We start from the raw sequence: 23,524 nt of genomic DNA, 5'->3' as shown, positions 1-23,524 counted from the left end.
CATTTTAACTTATGTAGGAAAACCTGTTTTTGCTGTTGGTTGTGTCCGACTCATGTTAAAGTGCTTCATCTGTGTTGTAGTTTTGTCTAACTTGAAATGAAGGGTTAAAGAGGCTCGAGGCTACACTCAAAAAATGATATGTTGAATTTAATTAACTTTTTATGTCAACAGGTTCCACGTAACTATGTGCTGTAAGTAATATTATCTATTTCAGTAAATTTATTTTTATTTTCATGTAAAGGTAATCTTGTTTAGTTGAATCAGATTAACAATCTTGTTTTTAAAAATAAAAATAAATACAAAAATATTTAAGTTGTGCTTTTTCTCTTTTGTTCTTCACTCCGTTTTTGAGTCTTGGCTGTGACTTCCTGCTTTGTCACCTAGTCCTTTTGAAGCTACCACAAGTAAGGTGTTCATGGATTTTTCTTTGTGCAGTTAACTGGTTTTGTTCTCTCCCCTCGTGGAGTTTTTATTTTTTCCAAGTGTTTGTTCCTATTATTTGCTCTGTTACCTATACCTCTGTCCAATAAGAACTTTTGTTGGATTAGTTTTTTGCAAAGTTTTTTTTATTAAATGTACTGTACATTGCCTGGAGCTCTTCCTACAGTCCAACACTACTACCCTTGTGGCTAAGCGGTAAGGCTTGACCACCACACCAGAGACCTGAGTACAAGCCCAGCGTGTGACAGAAAAAACGAATCAAGCATGGACCAAGAGACACTCGATTCCAAGGTCCTGTTGGCCGTGATTACTCAGCACAAGGCGTCTTTCCAGCGCCATGAAGCTGTTCTTAGCAGACAAGAAGAGCTGATGGCCAAACACTTTCAACTCCTGGCTGATGTTATGAATTCAATCCACCAGCTCTTTAAACATCCTTCACCTTCCTCTGTATCTCCCTCAGGCATTCTCCGGTTGTGGAGCCCTGACTACTCCCTCCCAAGCCCTTCTCCGGAGATCCTAGTTCCTGCCCAGGGTTTTCTCACCCAGTCCGCCTAGACAATCGCCTGCAAGAACAGAGGGCAGCTTGCTGTAAGGAGTCCCAGTCCCAAGTCCCTCTGAGCAGGTCTGTTTTCTTTCCCCCATCCAGAACTTCCCCTGCCCCTGAAGAGTTCCCATGTTTTCCCAGAGGACATGCAGTTGGGCCGATACAGGCTTTCTCCCAACGAGAGGGAAAGTCGCATGAGGGAGCATCGTTGCCTTTACTGCAGTGCATCTGGCCACTTCCGCTTCACTTGCCCTGAGCTCTTGGGAAATGTCTGTCCCTGCCCAGCAACAGGAGGGCTGTGATGGGGAAAATTAGAATTCCTCCTGCTAACTCCGTCCTAGCTATTCCAGCCACTCTGTACTGGGAGGGCCACAAGTATCCAGTCCAGGCAATGATTGATTCCGGTGCCACAGGTAACTTCCTGCCTCAATCCTTAGCTAAGAAACTTAGGATTCCTACCCAGCTTCTTCATCACACCCAGGGAGTTACAACTTTGGATGGCAGACCTCTGGAACCGGGCAAGATAACGGAGGCTACTCAGTCCCTGCACCTTACCATCCTTCAGCAGGAGGAGACCTTCTATCTTTTTGACTCCCCTAAGTATGCTATTATCTTGGGTCATCCTTGGCAGCGCACTCATAAAACCCCAGGATTTACTGGCCCACTGGCACCATTCTTGCCAGGGTTCCACTTGCCAACTTACCTGCCCACTTCAGATTCCCTCAGTCCAAAGTCCCGAGTCTCAAGAGTTTTATCATCATCTCCCAGACTACCTCCTTACCCCCTCACCGCACTTACAACTATGCTATTGATCTACTCCCTACTTCCTGTCCTCAAAGGGTTCGGATCTTCTCCTTGTCTTCCCCCGAGCACTTAGCTATGGATACCTACATTAAGGAGTCTTTGGCAGCCGGCATCATCCATACCTTCACTTCCCCAGCTGGGGTGGGCTTCTTCTTTGTAGAAAAGAAAGACAGGGTTCTTAGGCCTTGTATTGATTACCAGGGCCTCAACAAGATCACAGTTCAGAATCAATACCCCCTTCCCCTAATGGCCACTGCCTTTGAGCTGCTTCAAGAGGCTTCTATTTTTACTAAACTGGACCTCCGCAATGCTTACCATCTCGTGCGGAATCCGTCAAATGCGGAATGGAAGACGGCCTTCAACAGCCTCATGGGCCACTATGAATATCTGATGATGCCGTTCAGGCTTACCAATGCCCCAGTTTTCCAAGCACTAATTAGTGATGTTCTTCAGGACCTACTTAAGCAATTTGTCTTTGCATAGCTTGACGATATTTTCATTTTCTTAAGGTCATTGGAGCATGAGTGGTATGTTAGCCAGGTACCTCAGAGACTTCTTGACAATCAAGTGTTCTTGACAAGAACTGTTGGATTAGTTTTTTTTTTTTGTTTGTTTGTTTTTTTGCAAAGACTTTTTCATTAAATCTACATTGGCTGGAGCTCTGCCTAGAGTGTATTGTTTGGGTCCAAAACTGCTACCCTTGAGGCTAAGCGGTAAATTGTTTGATCGCCAAACCTGAGACCTGAGTTCAAGCCCAGCTTGTGACACACTGTTTTCTCTTACTATTTTAAGTAAAACAAACATTATAAATACACTTAATGCATTCAAGAACATACTTTTCGCAAATGTCCAACAAAAATTATTTGGTCAAAATCTTTGCTTTCCGTTTTCTTATTAAATGCACACTTTAAATACAAAAAATAAAAGCACTGAAAAGTCTCTCTTGCAATCTGTGCATTATAGAACATGCATTGGCAACATTGCTTAGGTTTTCAAGTATCTTGATGCCTTTAGCGATGAATCCAGCATCTTGGTAAGGGTCTGTGACATTTGACCTTCAGGTTTGATGACATAGATTCCTAGGGTGGGGTTGCACATTGAGGTTTGGGCTTCATCATGTTCGACATCTTAAAAAAAAATTATAAAAAACATCGTAATTACATAAAATCAAGGTGAAAGGGGGAATTGGTATTAGAGATGTTTAACAGACTTAAATTACCATGTACTCCTTTACAAGGTTTGAGGGGTCTTCGTTCACATACACAATGAGGGCTTTTAGAATGCATTCACGTCTTTTTTCGGGACGGGGACATCCTGAAAAGCTATTATTAGCAGCTTATTCGCAATTGCAATATTTGTTCTATTTGTAGATGCATGAATCCCAATTTATTTTTTAACAACTCAGATGCAATGCTCTCTAAATTCACCTTCTTTTGACTAAGGTGGCTTATAATGGGCTTTGTATTTGAACTCCAATATATGCCAGGCTTTATTAATTTATATTACCTCAACCATTATTACCTTTGGAGTTTTAATTGAGAAAAAAATCATGGTTTGATAAAATAAGGCTGAGTGCATAATAACTGAATCAAGGAAAAGAAATGTTGCCAGAATTAAAGTGATGAGTTTAGAGAACATACCTGATCCATAACTTACAGGATGTTGTTGATCTTCTATCCTGCTGCTCCTCCTTTCTTTCTGAAAACACTGATGAGTGGAGTTGAGAATTTATCAAGCTGACTCATGAATTTGGACAACAAAGGGATCGTTGTAATCCTACTGAATTTCACAGACACCTAATACATTTTTACAAAACAAATAATTGTAGTTAGTCATTAGTACATTATAGTTTACAGTCATTGCAGTATTATAATACACTAACAATATGTCTTTCATACTTACAGGTCACATATAACATTCCCACAAATGAACAAAACCAAGTAATTATAGCTGACTGTGGAAAGAAAGTTGAAGATATTACATGGGAACAAAAAACGGAATGCAGAGTGACTAATAATTTTGTGAAAACAATGTCAATTACATGTGAAATACATCTGGAGTTTATGTAATCTGTGATGCACAATTTGACAATTTCAATACTAAGTAAAAACAAGTAAAGTATCTTACCTGTGTCTCCGCCTGAACACAAAACGAACTGCACAATATGGCGTTAATCAGAAGGGAAGATTGAACCATGTGCTGATCAACCTGCTGATCAACGTGCGGTACTGCAGGAGCAACACACCTTTATTTCAGTCATTTAACGTAAGTGAATTATGTCAATTTGAAAATTACTTTTTATAATTTTGTCTAAAGAAATATTTGATTTTTAAAGCACAAACTTAAGTGCATTACATAATTTGAATTTATTTCCATTCATTGAACCAACAACAACCGTGTTTCATTTTTTCATTTTCAACCGTGTTTTATATTTGGTCAACGTTAACTACAACAGCATATGCCACTAATCTTATACCATTACAATTTAGGAAAAGCTAATGTTTGGTACAAGTTAGAAAAGTTAGAAAACTCTGCAAAGAGAATAGTCAGATATACGATTATGATAAGTGCGCGTATTCGATTTAGAATGATTTGGAGTCCTCCCCTCGGTGACCTTGTTCGAAGTGTGAGGTGTATCCTGCGTATTGTAGTTCCCTGTCCTGAAAGCATACATGTTTAAATGAGTTTTGTTGTTAGAATGACATTGTTCGTATTTTTACGGCCGTTAAGCAGGTTAATGACTTCTTTTACCATCCACAGTTGTAATCGTGTATAAAATAATTCCCTTACCGGATTTCAGCTAGCTATATGATAACACAAATTGAACAACGTTGTTTGCCGTATGTGGGTCTGAGAAAGCTTTAGACCAAAGATTTAGTTTAAAGATGTGATTAATTACAAACTACAATATAATGAATGCTAACAAACTAATACGATTGTTCAACAGATTTAAAAAGTTTACTGCGTTTTGAAGAGACTTTTTTTTTTTTTTGTGATTTTGTGTGTGTGCATGTATTTATGCTAGGAAATCTATTAATGAATAAAGAAATGACAAAATTAAGTAAGATATTAAAATACAAACACCTTGACCATTTCCTATTTAAGTTTGTTGTTATTAACTTCTGTTTGAAACAACATTCACCAGATTCTCAACTTTACCTAACTTTTTAACTTTAACTTCAGCAGGTGTGTGTCGTAAAATAAGGTTCAAAAGGGTACATACCGTTTTGACCGGACAGTGACCCATTTAACCTGAAGTTACAAAGGTCATCAAGACCAGAACATCTGCAGCACTCGCAGGTGCATGCCATAAATAGGCTATAATGTACATGCTTTGATCAGTGCTGTTTAGCCTGAACTTTTGGCAGAAAAGTTCACAGGTACCAGATGTATTCGCAGGTTCATGTTGTAAAAGAAAACTTTCTAGCTAAAACCTCGGAAAGGTTCGAATCGCCAGATCCCTCAAAACTCAATATATTACGAAACAGTCCCCAATACATCCCAAGATGCTTTATTTATTTATTACATCCATCATGCATTTTGTCTTAATGCAAAAGGTTTGACGTTGTACTTCTGTTTCAAGAGATAGATAGACGGGTCTAAAAACATTTGATTTCATTTGTGTTGGATATTTGTGCACTCATTCTTAATTCTTTAATTCATTTTAACTACCAAGCCAAACAGGTTTTAAGATGCGAATAACTAAGTAAACTAAAAAAACACAATATTTCTTGTAGTTTGGATGTGTTTCGCGTTAAACAATAATGGTATTATTTTTAAAATGAAAGGCTCTAACTTTTTATATGTTAAAACACCAACAATGGCCTAAAAAGTCAAGAAATGTTTAGAAAGAAAAGATTTATTAAATATAACATTTGTTTTAATGTTAAAACATCTGTTTGTTTAAAATCCATCTTTGTGCGGTCTCTCCCAACAGGGTTACGTGTTAGGGGCGGAGTTAGTGGGTGTGGTTTGGGAGCGTTGAGGATCTATCTGAATATTCTCTTTGCAGGGTGGTTTCTCTTTGTCTAACTTTTCTAACTTGTGCCAAACGTTAGCTTTTCCTAAATTGTAATGGTATGAGTTTTTAATTAGTGGCATATGCTGTTGTTTTAACAATGACCAAAAATATTTTTTCCATCGCGGTGATATTCTTTTTTCTTTTGTTTTCTAATTTGTGACAAAGTACTTGTTAAAAACCCTGCAACAAAGATTTTTGTTATGCCAAGCCAGCAGAGAGAGCCCTAACCTCTGGATGAACTGTGAGTGCTTCCTCTTCTGCTACTTCCTGTTTAGGGACTATAATAATACTTACATGTACCTTTGTTGTTGTTAGTGTAATCCGGACTAACTTTTGTTCCGGGTTTACAATTATTTTTGTATATATTTATAAATAGGTTTGTGTTAATTATTGGAAGTTCATGCGCATATAGATGTTAATTTAAATTAAGCACAAAATGGCCGCCTTCCCAGAGCCACTGAACAAGATGGCGCCTTCCCAGATCCACTGCACAAGATGGCTGCCTTCCCAGAGCCACTGCCCAAGATGGTCGCCTTCCCAGAACCACTGCCCAAGATGGTCGCCTTCCCAGAACCACTGCCCAAGATGGCTACCATGCCTGAGGCATTGCAGAAGATGGCTACCAACCCTGATCTCTCGGCCAAGATGCCGCCTTCCCAGATCCACTGCACAAGATGGCCGCCTTCCCAGATCCACTGCACAAGATGGCTACCACCCTTGTTCTCTCGGCCAAGATGGCCACCTTCCCAGAACCACTGCACAAGATGGCTACCACCCCTGTTCTCTCGGCCAAGATGGCCGCCTTCCCAGAACCACTGCACAAGATGGCCGCCTTCCCAGAGCCACTGCACGAGATGGCCGCCTTCCCAGATCCACTGCACAAGATGGCTACCACCCCTGTTCTCTCGGCCAAGATGGACACCTTCCCAAAGCCACTGCACAAGATGGCCGCCTTCCCAGAGCCACTGCACAAGATGGCTACCACACCTGCAACTGCAGTAGAACCTCTGGCATGGGTTTTAGTCATGACAAAAGCCCTCTGCCTGCCCAGTCTCGGCCACGGAAACTGAGTACTTGCCCACAGTGACTCTGGTCAAGGTCTTTGAGCTTGCCTCGGAACCTTATCCCGGCTCAAATACGGCTAGAGAGAGTATTAAGGAATCCTCGCTTTGCCCAGCTAAAGTGACCAGTGACTCATTTGCCCAGTGACTCATTGACCAGCCCTGCTACAGCTATGGAAGCCTTCTATGAACTCTCACCCTGTTCCTTCTTGGTTATAAGGGCCCACTGTCCTACCCCCCATTCCACCTCCTATCCACCGCCCTCCTATTTCAGAACTGTTTTGTTGTGTTGAGCGGAAGAAGTGGCTCCTAGGAGGGGGGCTATGTTACTCGAGCCGATAACGTCAGACCAGGTGCATGAGCCAGCTACAGAGCACGAGAAAGCCTGGTGCATTTAGAGCAGACCTGGGCAAACTATCCGGCCCTATGTACGTTGGTTTCCGGCCCACGCGAGGTTGAATATAAATACCATAAATTAAAAATAAAAGTTTACTTTTATTTTGAAAAACGTTATGTTACATCACTTTTGTACGAACATATGCACGTAAGTGGGTGAAAGTTAACAACTACAAATGATCCAAGCCGGGTCACCCTCAAGATGTCGGCTCACTCTAAGAAAAGAAAAGTTGATAAAGAATGCTGTAAGTCTGATGCATTGCTTGCAAAACTACAAACCTAACAGGAATCTTTTGTTCAGGACAAGTTATGTAATTTCTTACAAAATCGCCAAAAAAGTAAGCCGTTTTCCGATGGAGAGTTTTTTAAGGAATGTTTATTGGACTCTTCTGTGCTGATATGCCCGGAGAAAAGGGAAGCATTTGAGAGCGTTTCACTCACTGTAACAAAGACGGATTGAGGACATCACTGGAAACTTAGAGCTTCAGCTGAGGAACAGAGCGGCTGAATTTGAATTTTTTTCTCTGGCTTTGGATGAGAGCTGCGATGTACATGACACCGCCCAGCTACTTATCTTCTTACGTGGAATAACTTCAGACTTTCAAATCACAGAGGAGTTGGCAGCCATGCAGTCAATAAAAGGCACAACTACTGGTAATGATTTATTTAGAGAGGTAAATGCATGTTTGAACATTTTAGGTTTGAAATGGGACAAGCTTGCAGGTGTGACAACAGATGGTTGTCCAAATCTGACAGGGAAAAATGTTGGACTTTTAAAGAGAATGCAGGATAAAGTCACGAAATTAACCCTGTTCAGAAATTGACATTTTGCATTGTATCATACATCAGGAAGTGTTATGTAAGACAGTGTTAAAAATGAAACATGTAATTGATGCTGTCAGTAAAATAGTTAATTTCATCAGAGCAAGGGCTTTAAATCACAGACAATTTGTTGCATTGTTGGAGGAAAATGAGACTGAACATGGCGACATAAGCTATCACTGTACTGTTAGGTGGCTCAGCCTTGGCAAGGTATTGAAAAGTGTCTGGGATCTGAAAGACCAGATTCAGGACTTCTGTGTTAAGAAAGGCCATGACGTTCCAGAACTTTCAGATAAAGACTGGGTGGCAGACCTCCGATTCGCTGTGGATATGACTGCACTAATGAATGAACTAAATATCAAACTGCAGTGCAAAGGCCTTTTTGTGCATGAGATGTACAATGCAGTGAAGGCTTTTATAAGAAAACGGCAACTTCTCTCAAGCCAAGTGAAAGACAACATTCTGACTCACTTGCCAACACTTAAAGAAGCCAAAAGACCAGGTGATCACCTCCAAAAGTACTTAACCATGTTAGAAGCATTGCATGAAGAGTTTTCAAGGAGATTTCAAAACTCTTGAGAGTGAAATGCAAATGGTTTCTTCTCCCTTCAACTGCAGTGTGGATGATGCACCAAGTGAAGTTCAGATGGAACTCATTGATCTGCAGTCTGACTCACTTCTGGCAGATCACTTTAGGTCAGTCTCACTGCTGGACTTTTACTCTTACCTCAAAGAGAGAACTTTCCACACATGCGGAGGCATGCTTCTACCTATCATTGTGAACAGACATTTCCGGTTATGAAGTTCAATAAATCCAAACACAGATCCTCTATGACTGATAACCACCTCCCAGCTGTTCTTCGCATAGCAACTGGCTTAGCATGCTATTACTTAGGGAACGCATAAAAATTATTCTTTTTGAGTCTATCAAGGAGATGGCCGCATTAAGGTAAGCGATCTACGGGGTAGCCTCTGGCTAAGACCTGGACTAGCCCAGATGTGTCGTGAGTCTGTTCTGGCCAAACAAGGTCTCTAAGCGACCCAGACTCCTAACGAACGATAATTTGAAACTAGGAAATATTATAGTTAATTAATTATCCAAATTTAATCACAACTAGAGGATCAGCAGTTACATTTTAATACATATAAATAAAATCACAAAAGATTGAGTCAGATAAAATTATGTATAAGGTCAGTACTATCATTGGAAACACAAAAGATTAATAAATATTAGTGATTTTTAACGAGACGCAAAGAAAAGACCGAACACGCATTGACCTTCGACCAGGGCCTCTGGATTCCGTTCTGCAGGAAAAGGGGGACCCTTACATTGCTATGCGGTTGCTAGGGTGTTTTTAGGGTACTTGGATGGTTGTTAGAGTGTTACCAGCTTGGAATTTGTAAGATACTAGCATGTTATTACCATGATTAGGCTATTACTTAGCTACTACCATGATTTTAGAATGATTAATGTGTTATTAGAATGTTGCTATCATGTTTCTAGCTTGATTAGCATGTTATTAGCATGTTGCTAGCTTTATTTAGATATATTAGAAACAGTATTACAGTGAAAAAAATACTATGCTAGATTTACTTAAAAATATAGTGCATATATTTTGCAAGCCTCTTTTAAGTAATTCCCAAATTGAATTTAAACCAATGTTAGTTAAAAATCTTTAATTTGTGATGCTTAAATGTTTGAGTATCCTAGCAAATAATTTTGTAAATAATAATAATAGATAGGCAGGCAGGTAGGTAGGCAGACTGAAACCACACGCATGTAGAAACAAACAGGAACTTATAAAAGGACTAAAAGAAATTACTTAATTACTAGACACACATGAACACCATGGGGCCCACCAATTATGGCGGAGCTGGTGGTGGAGTAGCCCGAGACCAAGAGCTGAAGAGCCAGGGTGACACAGAGGAATAGAAGGACATAGGTGATGCAGCTGGCTCCGGCAACCAATGCGGAAACGGGGATCCAGAAGGCTGCAGAGGAGCAAGGTGAAGCCGGGGGGATGGAGGAGCCTGACAGAGCTGGAGGGATGGAAGGATGAGGTGAAGTTGGAGGAGTGGAATCCCGAGGCAACTGATGGTCGACGACAGACCAAGGTGGAGCCGGAGGGATGATGGAGCCTGGCAGAGCTGGTGAACTGATCGACCACTGTGGAGAGGAGGAGCTAGGAGCCATGTTATTTACATGATAGCAACTAGCTTATTATGTTAACAACTTGTTAGTAATATGCTAATCATGCTAAAATCAAGTGACATGTTGGTAACATGCTAATCGTATGAGTAACTTGCTAGACACTTGCTAATCATGCTAGCAACATACTAGTTAGCAATCAGGTGTACAGTTTGCTGAAATTATTTAATTGCTAATTTTTTGAGATGCACCTTTAAAAACTGTCTTATTTTATCATCCATATTCTTTGCCAGCCTCAATAAACCAACCTGTTTGCACTTTTACCTAGTGTCTTTGCCTTGTGTATGTGACTGAAGACTGGACCCAAACTGACATCTTCAAGGATACCTGGCCTGGAACTGGTTAACGCCTCCAGGCTTCTCTCACACCAGTCACTGCCCCACCATGCTCCAAACATTTTTTCTAAATTAACTTAATTAAAAAACTAAATGAAATATACAAATTTTTCCATTACACTCAAATCTGAACTATTTTAATGGCGATACAGTATTATTAGATGTTATGCATGAGAATGCTAATCTGTCGGGATCTTCTTCTTCTTCTTTGTCGCATTACTGTGATCTACTGATTAGGAATGTGGGCCAGGATCATAAAACCTGTTTCTTTTCATCTTAATTCTTGTTAAGTTACATTTGAAGAGTTTCCTTTTATTAATGGACATTACATTATAATGTGATGCACAGTTTTCTCTTGACCATAATGAACACAATTACCTCTCTGGTGTTGCCTAATTTTATTCAAAGTACTGTTTAGTGTTGTGTGACCAAGTCTAAGCCTAGTTAAAATTGATTGTTGTGTGTTTAACTTGAAGCAGCACTGCAGCCACCAATCAGTGAATGATCCTGTACTTACTGTATGAATGGGAGAATGTACAATGCGTATTATGGCAGGAAAGTCCCGCCCTGTAAATGAAAGAGCCGATCGTTTGTTTGTAAATTTGTTGCTTCACTGCAGCGGCAGTTAGAGTCTCCGGTTCCCATAAAACCTGAGATCAGACCAGTCAATGCACATTTGCATTGGTTGGACTAACCTGAAAAATATGTTTCATCACTCCAATATTTTGAATTTGAACTGCAATTTCTAGTTCTAACCACTCTTTGTCAATCTTACATATAACACCTTTAATCCTGCATCTGCCACCATATCTTCTCTAAAGGGAGGTAAATGGGGAACAAGTTGGTTGCAATTCACAACTAAAATGTGCTCTTTTTATTAAATTGATTATTTTTATTGTGAATGAAAATGGAAACAACTTTTACATGAACAAGAAAACATCCATAGTACAATATTAAGGGAAAAGTATTTGTTAAAAATTTCTTTGACTAATGATCTTTATCAAATGCACATGTGCTTAAATGCCCAAAACACCATTCACTCATCAGTAAACATTCATCTGATTAACAACAATTGATTGTCACACCTGTATAACCCATTAATCTAGATTTAAAAGGAAATCTTACCAATAGTACATAAGTTGTTTATTAGTATTTAAAAAAAAAAAAAAAAAAAAAAAAAATATATATATATATATATATATATATATATATATATATATACTAATTTGTGAGAATTATTTAAAGATACAGTCAACACCTTTATTCTCTGTGATGTCATAAATTGTCTTTCTGCATAATATAATTAAAATAAATCAGTTAAAACACCAATCCTGTTAGGTATTATGTGAGAAATAGAAAGGTAGAAATCAGACAATGGATTTATTTTGTTACTGGGATTTTTTTATAACGTTTTGCTTACAATGTCTTGCAACAATTGTATATATTTTGCATCAGACTAATTTTTTTCAGTTTTGTTTTGTTTGTTGATTTTATTATTTACTGTATTCAGTCACGTAGTTTATTATGGGTATGGATTTGTTCACTCATGAAGTCCAGTTTGGTTGTTCTTGTTTCACCTGATCCTAAATCAGTAGCAGTTGCCTGCATTTCAGTGGAGCCAAATTTTATCTCCAACCTGACCGGTCGATCTGTGCCTCTGTCAGTGTTAGGCATGTCAACTGATACAGAACCGATCTCGAATACGAGCGGCTCATCTGTAAACTTTACTTCTGGTTTTTCAGAGCTGTAAAATGTAAATTGTAGCTTTGTTTGCAGTCGATCTATTGGATATCTTATGAAAGAACGGACTTCTTCACATTGAACTGACTCCCCACTGCGGACAAGCTGGTCAAAGCAAACGTTGCAGAACACTTCTCCTTCTGAGTTTTCAGATTTGCTTTTGCCCCTGTGTTTGGTTTCATCAAATATGTCACATATCCCGGAACCCATATGTGAGAGCACTAATACGGGATTTAACCACGGAAGGTGTTTTTCAGTACAGGATCGCTCCTTTAAAATTACTGCCTGAGGTTCAACAGGGCAAAGTACTTTGTATACGCTGCCAAATTGCTCCTTCATGAATTTCCTCAGAAAAGCACATTCAGCGTAGCCTCCACCAACAACATGTACTCAATCTTCAGCTCTGTGTTTTTAAGGATCTGATTAATTGTGCTTTCTATAGCACTCAAGCTGGTATCAAAGAAGCTTTTTAGCTTTTCTTGTTCAATGAATATTCCACCATCATCCCACATTACTCCTGAACATCCTCAAAATAACTTTCCATGCTCTGTTTATCTTTAGCGAGTGTTTGTAAGCTGCTAGGACATGGAATCATCACAACATCCTCACAAGATTTTATAAGTGCAATGTCATACTTCAGTTTAAGTGCTGCACTTGGGTATTCTTTCTTAAATTTTTCAAAAATGTTGTCTGAGAAAATGTCTTTTAGAAAAGACATGAGATTCTTGTCTACTGACTGTCCACCCATGTCATTTCCTGATGCAGCGTGCAGCTCCTTCAGTTTACCATCACCCAGCACCTCGTGGACCGTTATGTCAATAGTACCACCTGCAAGATACAAGAAAAAAATAAATCAGAGACAACATTCATTTATGTGTACTCGTATTTTCTATATAGTTACATCTAGGGTTTGAAGTAGATTTTTAGAGAACTCAAAATTTTAACAGATGCACTTTTTACTTGAATTGGACATGGACAACCAACTAGCGAGAATTAAAGGAAATGTCACAGACTCCATGTATAATCATAAAAGTTATATTCAGTCTTGTCTGGTTCTTGAAAGCTGATGGGAAAAGCTGATCCCAGTCAGTATGTGAATGCTGGATTCACCCACTGGGGTCTGAGGATTTTGGGCCCTGACATTTGTTTTTATTTTAGTATCTTGAAAACACACCTATTCTTGTCAAATAGTTTGTCGAAATGAAATAGTCATTTTTCTAATGTTGTATTTTAAATAATACTAAATGTTTTATTTCATTTAAATTTACAATAAAATGCTAATATAAAAGTGCCCCTTTGATTTAAGGGTACAAACTATCTTTTTTCACCTCCTTGAATATTACTTAGAATTTTATAAATGGACTAGTTGACTACCTTCTGTACTATGTTTATACTTTATTCTATGTATAGTACTTAACATGTAGCTACATTGAGAAAGTGTAACACCTGAACACCAGAGGGAGCCCTCACCTGAGTACTAGCTCGGCTCAGGCCCTTTTCTACTTCACTGGTTACTTCCTGTTGAATGGCTTTATAACCAGAGGGCCTGCCATGTGCTAGTCGTGAAGTATTGCTAGTTTCACTGCTTTACCAAACGTTTCTCACATATCTTCTGATTGCTATTGCTGTGTATGAACCTTGCCTGTTTCCTTGTTTCACGTCTCTCGGATTCTACATACCTGTATTGTTTGCCTGATTGGACTGTTAACCCTGTGTTTACCTACTGCCTGCCTGCTGACTACCATTCCTTAACTGCCCTTGAACCTGTTGCCAGATTGGACTGCCTGTACTTTACTGACTATCTGCCTGCCTTATCGTTTATGACTATTGTCTTGGCCTCTAATAAACTAATAAATAAACGATTAATTACTTTTTATTTTTAATTGTTTCACTCTTTATAGTTAACATATACATTTTATAGGTACACTATTACGTAGTGTATGCTGTAAACTGTAAAGTAAAAGTAATCTGTATGTAAATGTGTAGTAGGATATTAAAGGAATTTTAGCGGTGTACCTCACAATCTACAACCATGTACTGGCTTCCTGGTTGCTGCTCCAATTTGTCTTCACAATCCTCTCCTTCTGCTATGAAACCATCACTTGGTAGCTGCTTACAGAACACAGACGCAGCCTCTGGTTCCAGAGCAAAGATGAGTCTTTCAGGTGTAGAATCCGTCCACAAGACCTGCCTGCATGATTAATATTTTCATTTAATTTATTCTCTCTTACAGAAGATGTGTACATGATGAGTTTTAATAAGTATCTAATATTCACATTTTTACTTTAACTCACCTCAACAGCTGCTTCTCTCATGAATTGTTTAGCTGCCGCATGCCAGATAGCAGGAACTGTTAACACCCACGTCACATCAGATGCAGTGAACTTTCGTCCTTCAGTGCTTTGTCCAACTTTGTCCAGTGCATGATCCTTCAGGTATCATGAGACTCTCAGAGAAAACCTTTATAGCCTTCATTGTTTTCCCATTTGATTCTGTGATCGTCAAACCTCTGTGGATTTCCTTTACAACAAAAGTGTTTATTACATTAATGTTACTCAATGAAAGTGCATCAAATTAATCTTTCATTCACAGATAAATAATATGGTATGTAAGATAAACCAAAAATGTAAAAATACTTACTTTATTATACAGCTGCATTTTGAAGTGTTCAAATAGATAGTGTTTCTTTGCTTCTTCTTTTTCATCAACATGGTGTATGTTTTCATGGCATCATAACCAAACTTCTTGAAGTTCTGTTCTTCATCAAACAAAATGCAGGTGGGGGTTTTGAAGGTTTTTAGACCTTGCTCGACACCCCAGGAAGGAATCCTAATTTGTTCTATACGTTTATCAGTCTTAAAGCTGAAGGCATATCCGCTGAATGATGTTCCAAAATCTATAGCAACGTAAAGAAATTGTGCCATTGTGTTATAAGAGAGCTGCTGTGTTTAAGAGATTTTACCTTCTTGAAAAATGAACAGTACAGTTTGTGCTTTCTCTCATTTATATTCACAAAGCCTACTTTCACTATTATTGACACTCCCACAAAAATGGGCTTGTCCTCTAAAACTATGAAGTGGACATATATAAAAGATTATTCACATCTTTTTGAGAATTATTTTCTGGACTGTTTAAATGCACTGTAAAAAGTAACAAGTTCAATTTACTTAAAAAAGGAAGCAAATTAGTTATAATATGCTACAACTTTGTTTGCTGTACTTTTGAATTTAAATAGATAACCAAATATTACAGTGTTAAAGGAAAAGTTCCCCAAAAATTAAAATTCTGTCATCATTTACTCATTTTTGAGTAGTTCCAAATCTTTATGAATTTCTTTTTTCCTGCCAAAGATATTTTGAAGAAAGTTGTAACCAGGTTGTTTTGGATCACCATTGACTTACACCATTGTCTTTTTCCTACTATGGAAGTCAGCCTTTTTGCCTTTTTGGTTGGATTATTCCATTAATAACCATGTTTGACAAGTTAAACTTAGTTCATTCAACTTGAAAAGTAAAATTAATTGTAAAATTAAATCACTTATTAGAATTTAAGTAAACCAAAGTCAAATGCAATTAAAAGTTGTTCCCATATATTCATTAACGTTACAGAACATGTTAAATGGCTCATATAATGCAAATAAACATATTTTAAACTATCTTAAAGATGCAAGTCTGTGTATTTTATGAAAGCCTTTAATATTGCTTAAATTATTCACGCTGCAGTAGAAGTTGTTTTTGCAAACACTGAGGAGTTCAAGTAAGTTTTTTCATTTTAACTTATGTAGGCAAACCTGTTTTTACTGTTGGTTGTGTCTGACTCATGTTAGAGTGATTCATCTGTGTTGTAGTTCAATCATTTCAATCAATCATTTTTATTTATATAGAGCTTTTGACAACACAGATTGCATCAAAGCACTGTACAGTATAAAGTAGAAGAATACAATGACAGGGATGTATAATGACGAGAGTGACCAATTTGTTATTAAATGCAGAGACGGTCTCTTTAATCAGTTCAACGATAATCACTAGAAGTTAAGTGTCCCCAATAAAACAAATCAGAGGCGACAGCGGCAAGGAAACAAAACCCCATGCATACAGAATGGAGAAAAAAAACCTTGGGAGAAACCAGGCTCAGTTGGGATCAGTTCTCCTCTGACCGGACGCCCAGCACTTAACTTCCAGTTCAATTTTAAACGCAGCTGTGTCAGGTAGTGTAAATGACTTAGTGTGTGTGTGTGTGTGTGTGAGCATCAGGATCTGGTGATCTGTCCACGGGGCACATGTTCTGGTCTATGATGAACATAATCTCTGTGTGCTGATCCACCATCTAGTCTGGATACAAACTGTGAAAACAGATTGAGAAAGAGACAGGACTAATATTAGCGTAGATGCCATTCTTTTTACGATGTCACAAGTACATTGTATTTTAGGAGTAGTGTTCCCGGTTCCAGCTAATCTAAGTAATGCAGCCTAAAAATCCTTTAACGGATTTGAATAATAAAAAGTATGTTGGGAGTGTTATGTGTAGGCTAAGTTAAAAAGATGTGTCTTTAATCTAGATTTAAACTGGCAGAGTGTGTCTGCTTCCCAAACAGAATTAGGGAGAGATTGTTCCAGAGTTTAGGTGCTACATAGGAAAAGGATCTGCGCGCCCACAGTTGATTTTGATATTCTAGGTATTATTAAATGTCCAGAGTTTTGAGAACGCAGTGGGCGTGCAGGACTATAATGTGATACTGAGCTCGCTCAAGTATTGAGAGCTAAACCATTCAGGGCTTTATAGGTAATTAATAAGATTTTAAAATCTATCCAATGTTTGATAGGGAGCCAGTGCAGTGTTGACACAACCAGGCTGATATGATCATACTTCCTAGTTCTAGTAAGGACTATAGCTGCTGGGTTTTGGACTTGCTGAAGTTTGTTTATCAAGCGTGCAGAACAACCACCCAATAAAGCATTACAATAATCTAACCTCGAGGTCATAAACGGATGAACTAAAATTTCTGCATTAGAGGTTGAAAGCATAGGTCGTAATTTATATATATTTTTAAGATGGAAAAACACAGTTTTACAGATGCTAGAAACATGGTTTTCGAAGGAAAGATTGCTGTCAAACAGCACACCTAGGTTCCTAACTGATGATGAAGAATTAACAGAGCAGCCATCAAGTGTTAGACTGGGTTCTGGATTATTATATGTGGGGTTTTTAGGTGTAAGGATGGATTTCACCAAGCAAGAGTTCCAGTCTATAGTAAAGTAATCAAACTCTCTTTCATCTTGCGAGAAGATCTGCGGAAAGAGTAAAAACAATATGTGGCTCAATTTGGTTGCTCCCCTTCTACCCCTCATGTTTTTGGTTCCTGTTTAGGTAAACCTCTCCTTCCCTTGAGTGTGACAGATGCAGATGGGAGGCTAATGTAAATGGTTCAGATGTGACTGGTGAAAGAGTTTCTGGTCTCCTGGTGAGCGTGTGCCCCAGTAAAGACCATTTGATAACCATTTGTCTTTGCTCCAAGGATGACCACGAGAATGGTTCAGGGAGAAGTTTCACATTTGGGTGCTAAATGTTTGATTCTTTGATCAGTCTGGGTATTTAAAGAAAGTGGACAAACCACTCGAGGAAGTTTTCTGTAAACAGATCTTCCCGCAGACAACTTCTGTGCATCTTCATTGCCAGGTACAATGACCTTTTGAATGATGCTTTTTTATAATTTGTTTGTTTTCTTTATTTTTGTGTGTTTACTGCTGATCAGTTGTGTAAATGTAATGAAATTTCATGAATTGGAAAACAGTACTGCCTGGCAAAATAAAAGTAAATCTTGATTAACTTATAATATTGTCTGAAATAACTTTTCTAGTAGGTTACTGACTTCTGAGGTTTTCCGTATTGTAGGCGTGCTCACGGTGAGTCAGATCAACGATCGATCGATGGAGCCGAGGCACATTTTGAGATCTTGACTTCTGGCCACCACACTGGCTTAGCATGCTATTACTTAGGGAGCGCATGAAAAACTACTCTTTTGAGTCTATCGAGAGATGGCTGCATTAAGGTAAGCGATCTACGGGGTAGCCTCTGACTAAGACCTGGACTAGCCCAGATATGTTGTGAGTCTGGTCTGACCAAACAAGGTCTCTAAGCGACCTAGATTCCCACTATGAGCGAAAAGTCAAAACTAGGAAGTATTATAGTTAATTAATGATCTAAATTCAATCGCAACTAGAAGGATCAGCAGTAACATTAAAATTAATATAGTCAGAATCACGGAAATTGAGTCAAATCAAATTATATGAGGTCAGTACTAAAATTGGGGAAACAAAAGGTTAATAAATATAAGTGATTTTGCAGAAGCGCCAGAAAGAGTCTACACACATACAGCCTTCAAACAGCCTAGAGTATGATTTCTGACAATCAGTTGGTTCTGACACGTGTTGTCTAACCCCAACAGAGTTCAGACTGTCTACAAAAGCCAATCCTAATGCATCTTTTTCATTATTAACATGGATATTAAAATCGCCAACAATTAAGACTTTATCTGCGCCCAGTACTAACTTAATGAACTTTAAATAAACTTTAATGAAATCTGTGCTGTGCCCTGGTGGCCTGTATACAGTAGCCAGTACAAACATGACAGAGGATTTATCACTAGCACATGATTCTGTAGATAATCTTATATGCAGCACCAAAACTTCAAACAAGTTATACTTAGCATGCCCTTTGAGAAGTACTAAGAACGTTGTTATAAATAGTAGCAACACCTCCCCCTTTACCTTTTAAACGTGGCTCATTTTATAGCAATAATTTTGGGGTAGATTCATTTAGAGTAATATATTCATCTGGTTTTATCCAGGTTTCTGTCAAACAAAGCAAATCTAGGTTCTGAGCTTTGATCAAATCATATATATAAAGTGCTTTTGTGGAAAGTGATCTAATATTCAGTTTTATCGTTTGCTTATTTGAATTATAGGTAGTTTGAATTTGTTGGACATTAATTAAATTATTGCTTTTAATTTGGTTTGGACGTTCTCTGCATATTCTAATTCGGGAACAGACACAGCCTCTATAGTGTGATATCTAGGTGAAAGAGTCTCTATGTGCTGAGAATTAACTGCCTTCTGTGACGTGAGACAGCTAGCAGACCGTCAGTTTAGCCGGTCTGTCTGCTTCCTGACCTGGGCACTAGTTGGTCATGTTGGAACTCTAAGACTATATGCCATATTTCTAGATAGAAGAGCGGCACCACCCCAGGAGGATGAAGACCATCTCTTTTAACAGGTCAGGTCTGCCCCAGAAATGTTGTTCTGCAGGCACCACTTAGACATCCAGCCATTGAGACCCAGCAGTCTGCTGTAAATCTCATCACACCGGTAAGCAGGGAGGACCAGAGCATATTACATTGTCCGATATTGTGCTTGCAAATTCACACACCTCTTTAATATTATTTTAGTGATCTCCGACTGGCGAAGTGAACATCATTAGTGCCGAGCGTGAATAACAATCTTACAAAATTTACGTTTAGCATTAGCCAGCACTTTTAAATTTGACAGGATGTCAGACGCTCTGGCTCCCAGTAAGCATTGGACTACGATTGGTTGGTGTCTCTATTTTCACGTTCTGTACAATGGAATGGCCAATTACTAGAGCACTTTGATCAGGTTTCTCAGTGGGTGCATCACTGAGTGGGGAGAACCTGTTTGATGTTCTAATCGAACAGAAGAGCCGTGTTTTGACCCGCGACTAGCCCGCCTCACAGTCACAATTCACTTTCACTGTACTAGTCGCATCCAAAGCAGTATCTAAAGCCTTTGCATTCTTACTGTCCTCAATTAAAGTTTGGATGCGTGTCTCTAATTCTAAAACCTTCTCTGTCAGCCTAGCTATTTCCTGCATTGTCTGCCTTCCTGCCAGTTTGAGACTATATTGTTATTTCTGTTAGTTTGTAGAAAATTAAAACTGTTTAAGTTTATTTTACTCGTCGAGTCGTCCTCTCATAATCCACACCATGACAGAAAGTCGGACCATTAAAAATGTTAATAGCAGCGTTTTTCCTTTTTTGTTTTATTTTGCCTTAATGTTTTCGATGTCACGATAACTCTAACTTCCTCATCCTCCTGCCGTCCAAATGTGTCCCATCTCAGACAACAGATTTTCCTCTCTTCTTGTACTTTTCTGGCCCTTTCTAGTTTTTCTATTTTTGCACTTTTCTTCTTTCCACTTCATCAACCACTATTGTGGAATTTTATTCTACAAGCAGTGAGTGAAATGGACTTTCACTGTTGCCAGCCGCCGTGCTTTGCTTCATCATGAGAGATGACCAGCACTGTAAGTGTGTCAAATGAATGGGCCTCGCCATTGCAAGATAATTTGTTGTGAGAATTTTTGCTCTTGCACTAGATCTTGCATGCTAGACTTGCGGTTTTTAGTGCGCCGTTTCTTCCCACCATTCTGCACTGGAGGCTTGCTCTCTATGTGAAGCCACAGCCTGGAAGTTGAGCTTGAAGCTATGGAGGACGAGCAGTTTCCACATTCTTTTCCTCTTGTTGCTGTCCTGCGCCCAGCCCAGAGGCATGGAAAACTGTTTCCTTCGAAATGGAAGACATTTTGAGACCACAGCCTCCTCAGATTTCAGAGGTATGCTAATGGAATTTCTCCCACCCAGCAGCCAGGAAATACAGCCCGACCCTGGCCTATATTGAGCTGGTGGACGCGTTTTGGCGTGTGCTACTGAAAACTTGCAGCTTTTTCGGGTCGCTTCAGGAAGAGAGAGCTTGACAACCTCGTTGGATTGCATCAGACTACCCATCCCTGAGTCATTCTTCCTTACCACTAAATGTGTCTTGAGAAACACAGGCAGTCCTCCTTTCTCAGTGATGACTGATGATAGGAGACACTTGAAGTTTTCTCTCCCCTCAGGCTTGCTTCATGGTACAGACATCATTCATAGTAAGGGATGCCCATGAGCTGTCCTACACTGATCCTGCTTGCATATTGTTTTCCCAGTCCTGGAGGAATTTGCCTTGCCTAGACGATTTTCTTGGCTACACTCTCCAATTCACAAGCATTGTTAACTTAAAAGATACTTACTTCCACATCTAAGGCCGTTCAGAGGCAAATAAAATGTCTCAGGTTTGCCTTTGGGGGACAGGCTTACCAGTACAGCAACTTTGGCCTGGCCCTGACCCCAAGGACGTGCACTAAGTGTGTGATGGTGCTCTGACCCCATTGAGGCTCCAGACAATCCAAATTCTCAATTACCTGGACAACTTTTGGCCTGCTCCAGGAAGCAAATGATTTATCAACAGTCTCTTCTTCTCCACCTTCTGTTTGTTGGGCTTAAACAAGCACAATCTTCTATGTTTCTGGGTGTGTATCTGGACTGTACCTCGATGCTGGCCCGTCTGGTTCCTGCTTGGGTCAAGAGTATCCAAGTCGTGTAGGTCGTCATGCCTCAGTGTATGGCATGTATGGCAGACTCTTCTTGATATCATGCCAGCGGTTTCTTTCCTTCTTTCCTGGGGCTGCTCCACATGATACTGTTTCTATGGTGGCTGAAGTCTCTGGGAGTTCGCCCCTCCTGGCTTTCCTGAAAAGAGTCTCCAGGACTGGTGGCTTGGTGGTGGCTGGCCAGGAATGGTGGCTGGTTCTCTCCAGACAGAAGTGTAAAAGTGAATGGTTTGCTGTCGTCAGATGATTACGACAGTCTCTACCTCGGGATGGGACACAGTCTTCTAGGGCAGGCCATCTTGCGTGTGTCTGGATGGGCAGGTGCCTCACAGCACATAAACAGGAAGTGGAGCAGGTGGGCTGAGCAGGCCATGAAGCAGAAAGTGACACTTGCTGATGTAATTTTAGTTGTGTGTGTATATGTAACAAGGGTAGGATTCACCTAATATTCTATTTTATTTACATGAGCGATTTCAGGCTAGAAGAAGCGGACACCAGCAAGCGTAAAGTCTATTATACCTATTGCTGTGTGTTGTTCAAATTATTTCTTGCTGTTTGGAGAAATATTTGCGTTTCCTACTTATTTGTAGTGTGTGGTTTAGTTGTGCTGTACTTTAAGTGGTTGTAAATTGTTTGCCTCCGGGCTATTAAGAGCACTTAAGTGTGAAGGCGTTAGTTTAGTTTTCCTGAGCGACCTCCTGATTGGCTACTGCCTGGGCAAATTAGAACTAGCTTTTTCGCGACTGTAACTATTTAAAACTGCGCGCTCTCTGTCAAAGAGAGAAGCGATTTCAGGCTAGAAGAGACGGACACCAGCGCCAGTAAGTCTATTATACCTATTGCTGTGTGTTGTTCAAATTATTTCTTGCTGTTTGGAGAGAATATTTGCGTTTCCTACTTATTTGTAGTGTGTAGTTTAGTTGTGCTGTACTTTAAGTGGTTGTAAATTGTTTGCCTCCGGGCTATTAAGAGCACTTAAGTGAAGGCGTTAGTTTCGTTTTCCTGAGCGACCTCCTGATTGGCTACTGCCTGGGCAAATTAGAACTAGCTTTTGTGACTGTAACTATTTAAACCAGCGCGCTCTCTGTCAAACGTTTAGAAGCGATTTCAGGCTAGAAGAGACGGACACCAGCGCGTAAGTCTATTATACCTATTGCTGTGTGTTGTTCAAATTATTTCTTGCTGTTTGGAGAGAATATTTGCGTTTCCCCTACTTATTTGTAGTGTGTAGTTTAGTTGTGCTGTACTTTAAGTGGTTGTAAATTGTTTGCTCCGGGCTGTTAAGAGCACTTAAGTGTGAAGGCGTTAGTTTATGTTTTCTGAGCGACCTCCTGATTGGCTACTGCCTGGGCAAATTAGAACTAGCTTTTACGCGACTGTAACTATTTAAACTGCGCGCTCTCTGTCAAAGCGAGAGAGCGATTTCAGGCTAGAAGAGAGATACGGACACCAGCGCGTAAGTCTATTATACCTATTGCTGTGTGTTGTTCAAATTATTTCTTGCTGTTTGGAGAGGAATATTTGCGTTTCCCCTACTTATTTGTAGTGTGTAGTTTAGTTGTGCTGTACTTTAAGTGGTTGTAAATTGTTTGCCTCCGGGCTATTAAGAGCACTTAAGTGTGAAGGCGTTAGTTTCGTTTTTCCTGAGCGACCTCCTGATTGGCTACTGCCTGGGCAAATTAGAACTAGCTTTTCGCTGTTTCCACTGCA

General features: G+C 39.5%; 1 protein-coding gene and 1 pseudogene across 49 annotated transcripts in view; both read right to left on the bottom strand.

Annotated features, from left to right (window-relative positions):
• LOC122331512 (trichohyalin-like) overlaps positions 1-23,524 on the bottom strand; it is a 590,129-nt gene that overhangs the window by 226,467 nt on the left and 340,138 nt on the right. The window lies entirely within an intron of this gene.
• LOC122331597 lies at positions 11,999-15,329 on the bottom strand (annotated as a pseudogene).

This window comes from Puntigrus tetrazona, unplaced genomic scaffold, assembly GCF_018831695.1.
Source record: "Puntigrus tetrazona isolate hp1 unplaced genomic scaffold, ASM1883169v1 S000000001, whole genome shotgun sequence".
NCBI classification, from domain to species: domain Eukaryota; kingdom Metazoa; phylum Chordata; class Actinopteri; order Cypriniformes; family Cyprinidae; genus Puntigrus; species Puntigrus tetrazona.
The sequence above is the reverse complement of the archived record's forward strand: the minus strand, read 5'-3'. Positions and strand labels throughout refer to the sequence as shown.